General features: G+C 32.0%; 1 long non-coding RNA gene across 1 annotated transcript; it reads left to right on the top strand.

The window, feature by feature from the left end:
* Positions 1-2136: 2136 nt before the first annotated feature.
* Positions 2137-3324, top strand: LOC107949325 (uncharacterized). Its single transcript, XR_001697705.2, has 2 exons — positions 2137-2656; positions 2959-3324. It is a non-coding gene; the product is annotated as an uncharacterized lncRNA (long non-coding RNA).
* Positions 3325-7282: the final 3958 nt, after the last annotated feature.

The raw sequence follows: 7282 nt of genomic DNA on the forward strand, positions 1-7282 counted from the left end.
ATCAAATTAGCTAAGATATCAGCAGCAAAATTTACCTATGTACTTGTTTTATGAGCACTTTCCACTCATACCTACACAATTCTTGGATCCGCAAAATTAAATCCATATTTGAATGTCCTTTATAATCTCCATGGATACTTTTGATAGCAAAGACACAATCTATTTCAATAGTAATATTCATCCATTTAGTCTCCCAAACTAACTGGAGACCGTCATAAATGGCTCAAAGTTCAGCTTAAAAAACACTGCAGCTTCCAATTATTTCTTCATAATCCCTACATCCATCTGCCTTACTCATTCCTTGCTACTACTGCCAAGCAAGCAAACTTCAAATTCGGAATACGGGCACCATTTGTATTCAATCTAAAGGAACCCATAGGCGGAGGAGTCCATATCTAGTCTCTACGTTGACTCACGTTGTCGAAACCATTTTTTTTGAGAAGCGGGAATCGACTATGTTTGAAAATGAAAATTAAAACGGGAGTCGCCACCGATCTTTATTAGGTGTGATCGGATCACCTTTGTTTTAATAAAACATTTTAGTTTACTAAAACGGCATTTTTGGTCTACGAAATTCAAGAGAACAAGTTCGGGAGTCGGTTACGTGCGAGGAAGGATTAGCACCCTCGACACACCCAAAAATTGGTACCGAATTGATTAGTTAGTGTCTTAATGTCGAAAGTTGAAAATCAGGAATGGATTTTAAAATACGATCCTTTTTTATTAACGTTGATTTTAAAAGCGCTTGAATTAGCTCAAAATGATTGTTAAAGATTTCCTCGTCTCGAAGTATTAGAGTATCACATCCCGTAAATTAGGACACGATAACATGAATTCCCAAGCGCAAGTTTGTCTTTAATTTTAATTGGAATTCTGTGTATTTTAAAATTCAAAAGGATATTTGGCTATTTAGAATCAACGAGAAAATCGAAACCCGTAAGTTAGGGCACAATTCCTCGATGTTCCAAAACGCGAAATATTACCTTACTTTGAAATTGTTGTTTTTGAATAATAGCGAATACGATATTTAAACGACGTACGTTGTTTGTTTGGACTAAGATGAAACGATTTATTGGATGAACGTAAAGAGGCTTGATTCATGTGGCGATAATATGAAATAAAAGTAGAGTGCAATATGGAATGATGATACACGCATAAAATATTCCACAAGCGAAAGGCAATAATATGAACATGAGTAAGTAAATTAACGTACATGTAATGACAATAATCACACAAAGTACATTTTTTAAATGTTAACATTAACAATTAAAGACAAATGAATTTAGTAATGATTTAAAAGCTATAAAGCAAATAAAAATTAATAAAATGTAAAACAATTTTAAAATGATAATAATGAGATTAAAATAAATAATGTGAAAAAGGAAATTTAAAATCAACAATATATAAAACAATTTAAAATATATGATATATATATATATAAAATATTAAAATAGGTAATATATATAATAAATACTATATGAAACAAAAAACTAAAATAAATAATAATAAAACAATTTGAAACAAATAAGAGAGTTTAAAATTAGTTGTATAAGATAATTTTAAATAAATATACGTAAAGGCAAGTTTAAAATAATATATAAAGAAATTTAAAATAAATATTAAGAGGCTCAAAATAATAATATGTAAAAGAGAAATTTAAAATAAATAATATATAAAAAATTTAAAGTGAATAACATATAAAACAGTTTAAATTAAATATTATACATGAAAATTTAGAATAGAACATATATAAAATAAAATAAATAATTTATTAAAATAAATAATAATGAAAATGAATTTTAAACGATTAGAATAGTGTAACCAAATAAAGTATGAAAAGAAACTTAAAATGGATAATACATATATAATAGTTTAAAACAAATAACGTATAAAAATATTTCAAAATAAGTAATATGTATAGGAGTTAAAACAAATAATATATGTAAAAAGATTTAAAATCTATAACAATTTACAATACATAAGACGTAAAAAGGATTACAATAACTAATAATAAAACGGTCTAATATAAATAATGCAAGATAAACAAACTTAAAACAATTAACAATACAACAGTTCCTGAAAAAGATGAAATAATAAATAAATAAACAAATTAAATAGATTAGGGCTAAACTGAAATTTATTTAAAAATTAAGGTGCAAATTGTAAATAATAGAAAATAGGCCATCAAGGACTGAAATGAGGCGCGCCTAAACAGTGGGGGACTAATTGGGAAAATATTCCCCGCCCTTATACGCACCATTTCAGGCGGGACCAAAATAAGTAAAAAGGGAAACCGGGTCCAAATAGAACACGAGCCAAAAGCGGAGGGATCCAATGCGCAAATAGACCATTAGGTCAAAAATGCGCGGATCCTCCCCGGGCATGGGTCGGGTCGCGAGTCAGAGACTCAAAACGACGTCGTTTTGGCCTCTGCACCCCATCACCAAAACAGCGTCGTTTCACCTTTGTTATTTAAGTTAAATTTTTTTTTTGTATTTCTGCTTCCTTCTCTAAAAAAAAAAAAAGAAAACACCCCCCTTTTCCATTTGCCTTCTCTGCTAGGGTTTATAAAACCCATCATCGCCGCCGTCGCCATGCCTCCTTGAAGCCACCGTGGTTTCCACCGTAGACGGTGGTCGGGGCCACGTGAAATCGGGTTAGTCTCTTCTTCTTCCTTGATTCTTTTTTTTGTTTTAAAGTAAGTTAATAAATAAAAAAATAAAATAAAGTAAAGTAAAAATAAATAGAAAGATCGAGATAACAGAGGAAAAAAAATCGAAGTTAACCTTCTAAATTTTCTTTTTTGTTTTTGATTTTTGATGTTCGTAACCAAAAAAATTACAAAGGGATGTTTCGGCTTTTATAACCAAATTACATAGATTCGTTTTATTTTTTTGCTTGTTGTCTGCTACTATTTTTTATTTTTTTTCTTCTTGTTTTTTGTATTTTGCGTGTTAGTTTCGTCTTGCAGGTATCAGATGCGTGGAAGGCCGGTGGTTGGTGCCCCGAGCGGTGGTGGTGGCGCGCGTGATGGCCAAGGCTGAGGGGGAGTGGCGGCTGAAAACTTTGGTGGCTAAGGTTTGCTGCTGAAATTTTTTTAAGATAGTGGGCTTGGGCTGTTAGGGTTTGTAAATTGGGTTTGGGTATTGTATTATTGGGCTGATTTGGTTTGTAAAATAGACTTTTATTTAGTTATTTGGATTTTTTTTTATTTGCCTGGGCCAAAAATTGGCCATTACACACATTATTCCCCTATAGAATCCTGTATTTTAGATAGTTTTTGATAAAAGCTAAATATGATAATATGATTGTTTTATTTTTAAATGATGTAATTTATTTATTTTAAATTCTGTTTATGCATAAATATTGTTGTAGTGGTAGAAGACAGTCTTCCCCACGTAGAGATTCTATGGGAGAATACGTGAAAAAAAGGGTAAGGGTAGAGTAACGCTATGTTTATAAAGGAGACGGTGAAGGGTGTAAATATATACTCACAAAAATCTAAGTCAAATAATTAACTGAAAATAGCAACAAATAAAATAATTTTATTTATAAAATTTGAGTTACAATCTTTAGATACCTCTAATTTTTCTCTTTAAAGGAGTTTCAATCCAAATGACATTTAGATTTGCTTTTGAATCGATGGGGTTTGCTTCAAGAATCTTCGAGTCTTGATTTTGAAAATGGGTTTGGAGAGTTGGTCTCTTGAGAATTTGATTTGGATTCAAGAGTCTTCAAGACCTGATCTTAAATCAGTGTAATTTGCTTTAAGGATCGTCAATATTTTATCTTAAAAACTAGTAATGAAGATTTGATTCAAGAGTCTTCTAGACTTGACCTTAGATTAATGTGGTTCACTTTAAAGGTCGTTAATACTTGATTTTGAAAGACGAGTTTATTCTTCTTTATTTTAATGCAATCGAGTTGGGAAGAAACTTTGATCCAGGAATCTTTGAAACTTGATATTGTATGGCTGATTCAACTTCAAGTGGTTTCTAAGCTTGATCTTGAAAACAAGTTTAACCTTTTTTATGTCGGTTGAACAAATAGCAAAGAGCAACTTTCTTCAAAATTGATGTGGCCTTTTTCAAAAAAAAAAATCGAGTTCTTTGATTTCTTCAATGATTTCTTGAAACTATAGAGAGAGTTACTAATCTTCAAAATCTTCACTTACAGCATCAATTTCTAAACTTCTAGACTACTGAGTTTGTATTGAATGACTTAAAGGTGACCCCATTTTATAATGTTAGTCACTTAATTAAAAGAGAGTTATTGTATTATATAACTTCTTCATTTGATTATCTACAAGGATTAAACTCTTTTTTTTTTATATATCACATATTAATTTAAATGGAATAGAGATAAAATAATCCTTAAAGAATATAATATATTCATAAAAGAGTTCTTATAGGATTTAATATCATGCTTTATCTATTATTAATTTAATTTGAGATAACTAATAATGACACATAATAAACTCTGATTGGTCCAAAACTCTCTTTTTTACAATACATGCATAGATCCTTCATGTGAATCCCATATTAATGTAAGATTTTAGACCAATTCTGTGGACCCAACTAAGGGTGAATTTGGATAGGCAGTGCATTTAGCCGCGGTTAGAGTAAAAACAGTGGTGGCGGTGAGATTAGATACTGTAATGTGAGACAAAAAAATAAGCTAACCGTACCGCACCGCACTGTACCGCCTATCCAAATCCACTTAAGTCTTAAATAATGTGGCCCAATTTAAAGGGGATAAGAGTTTTACTTTGAATAGAAATAAAATTCTATCAATTCATTTAGTTACCTGATACAAATAAAGATTATAGTCTCCATCAACTAAGGTTTGTGCAACTAAGGAAAAAATTCAAGAGGGAAAAATCAAATTATTAGGCGTTCTTCATGTTATTCGTCAAGTTTAATTATCAACTCCAAATCTATATAAATTATTTTTTATGTTTATAAAATCATATTATTCTAAAGATGCTAAAATTATTATTTATACAAGATTTAATTTACATAATAATTAAAACTTAAGATTTTACACGTCGAATTATAAAATATATGATTTTTCATTAAAATTCGTTATTTCAATTTTTTCGATAACACATGAATTTTTCAAACTATATTGAAATATTACGTTAGATTCATGTTGTATACACCAATCTTGGCCTGGGCCCAACAAGCCCAAAACAAAACTAAACCTACCCACCCAATTGCATCAGGCCAATAAACTAACCTAAACAAGCCCAAACCCAAACTCATTAGTCAAACTAGGGTTTCAGAAAAGCTGAAACCCTAGCCTATCTTCTGCCACCAGCCACACCTGCTCTCTAACGCCTCTGACGTTGCCTCAACACCACCCCACCGTCCTCCATATTGCACCTTCACCTGCAAGCATTAACAAGAAAGGACAGTAAGGGAAAATAATAGCAATGTAAATGGCTATATAAGCCAAACAAAAGCCATGTAACAGGAGATTTATTTTTTCCTCTTTGAAAGCAATAGAAGTAACTGATTTCTCCAAAAAAAGAACAAAGATCACAACAAGAGTGTAACGCCCCAAAATTTGGGCCTAGAAGAGTTGGGTTTTGAGTCTGGGATTTGGATAGAAGAAATCCTGAATATTGAGAAGTTTTAAATATTACTAGTGTTTAAAATATATATTGATAAAATATTTCTGTTATTATTACTGATATTTTTATGAAAATTATAATTATTAGATACAAATATATTTATAAAATTATTGTTGTTAATTTAGTGTTTAAATTAAATTATTATTAGAAAATTTTACTGTATCTATTTTTATTGATTTATGGAAATTATAATTATTATTAGGAAAATATATATATTATCGTATTTGAAATTTTCATTATTATGGTTATTATTATTATTTTAGTTTTTAAATAAATTACAATGTATTTAAAGTGTGGGAAAAATTTGGACCAAGACTTTAGCAAAAATTATTATAATTTTTGCTCCTTTAGGGGATCTGGAAATTAAGGTTTATTAATAAGTTGGGCTAAAACTGGACATAAGGAGGAATCTGGCCTAGTGGTTAGGTGTGTTAAGCAGTAGGAAGGGAGCAGGGGTTCGATTCCCTGCGTGCGCAAATGTGAGTTTTTATTTTAGGAAATCCAAGGGCTGTCACAGGTAGGCCTTATTAAATGTTCAGGCTAATTCATGTCAGAAGCAAGCATCTGGCCTAGTGGCTAAGCACGCTAAGAGGCCGTGGGAAGTGCCTGGGTTCAAGGCACGGCGCGCGCGCAAATTGGGTTTATTTTTAGTATGCAGGTTGCGGTTGGAATAGGCCTTAAAGCAAGATGCGAATGAAGTTTGACACAAGGAGAGCCTGTGGCGCAGTGGCAAGCAGCGTATGTGTGTGTTTAAGAGGTCGCAGGTCCAAGATGTACAGCAGGCAAAAATTTCCTTTTTGTTTCGCAAGTAACCGGAGCTTCAGCAGATAAGGTTTATAATTAATTGTGACCGTATATAAGTTAAGAGAGAAGCATGGTGCAGTGGCCAGTAGCACGAGCGAAGGCACAAGGGCAGACGGAGGTTTGGGGTTCGAGCCTCACCTCGCGCACGGAAGGCTTGGATTTTTGCTGCTCACGTGGGGGAGAGTCAGAGTTTGACCGAAACTCTTCCCAGGCAGCAGGCTGAAGCGGTCAAACGGTGGATAAGAATTTTTATTAAGCATTAAGTACCGTATTTTATTCTTTTAATTTTGGCTTTTATGAATTATTCTCTTTTTGTTCATCTTTCCTTCATCGATAATAACCGAACCTATCTTCTTTTACTCTTCTTTTCTTTCTTTTCTTTTATCTCATCTCTTCCTTCTTTAATTTCCTTCAAAGCCGAATCTGTACTGTCATCTCCTCTTTTCTATTTTTCTATTTTCTCTTTTCATTATACTAAAATCTGAAACATCCATACTTTAGTGATTCGAGAATTAATTTTTAGATCTATTTCCTACTTGCGATTAAGATAGATTCACAGTGGATCTAAGATTTGAAAAGTGTTGGAAACGCTTCTAACAAGAACGTCTTTGGTGGTAAGCATTCAGATCTTATTTTTTTATTTAGTAATTCGAGGATAGGCTGAAAACCCCTAAATACTTTAGGGAGACTATCGATTTTTGCCAAGATTAAAATTAAGTATTTTTCATTCAGTTTTTTTTATATATGCGCATCGAAGGCTAGCGATCAAGATCTATTTGGAGGCTAGTAAGATCAACAAGGTTAATCGTGGGGGAGATCTCGTTAGCGAATCGTCATAAAACA

Source organism: Gossypium hirsutum, chromosome A04, assembly GCF_007990345.1.
Source record: "Gossypium hirsutum isolate 1008001.06 chromosome A04, Gossypium_hirsutum_v2.1, whole genome shotgun sequence".
Classification (NCBI taxonomy): Eukaryota; Viridiplantae; Streptophyta; class Magnoliopsida; order Malvales; family Malvaceae; genus Gossypium; species Gossypium hirsutum.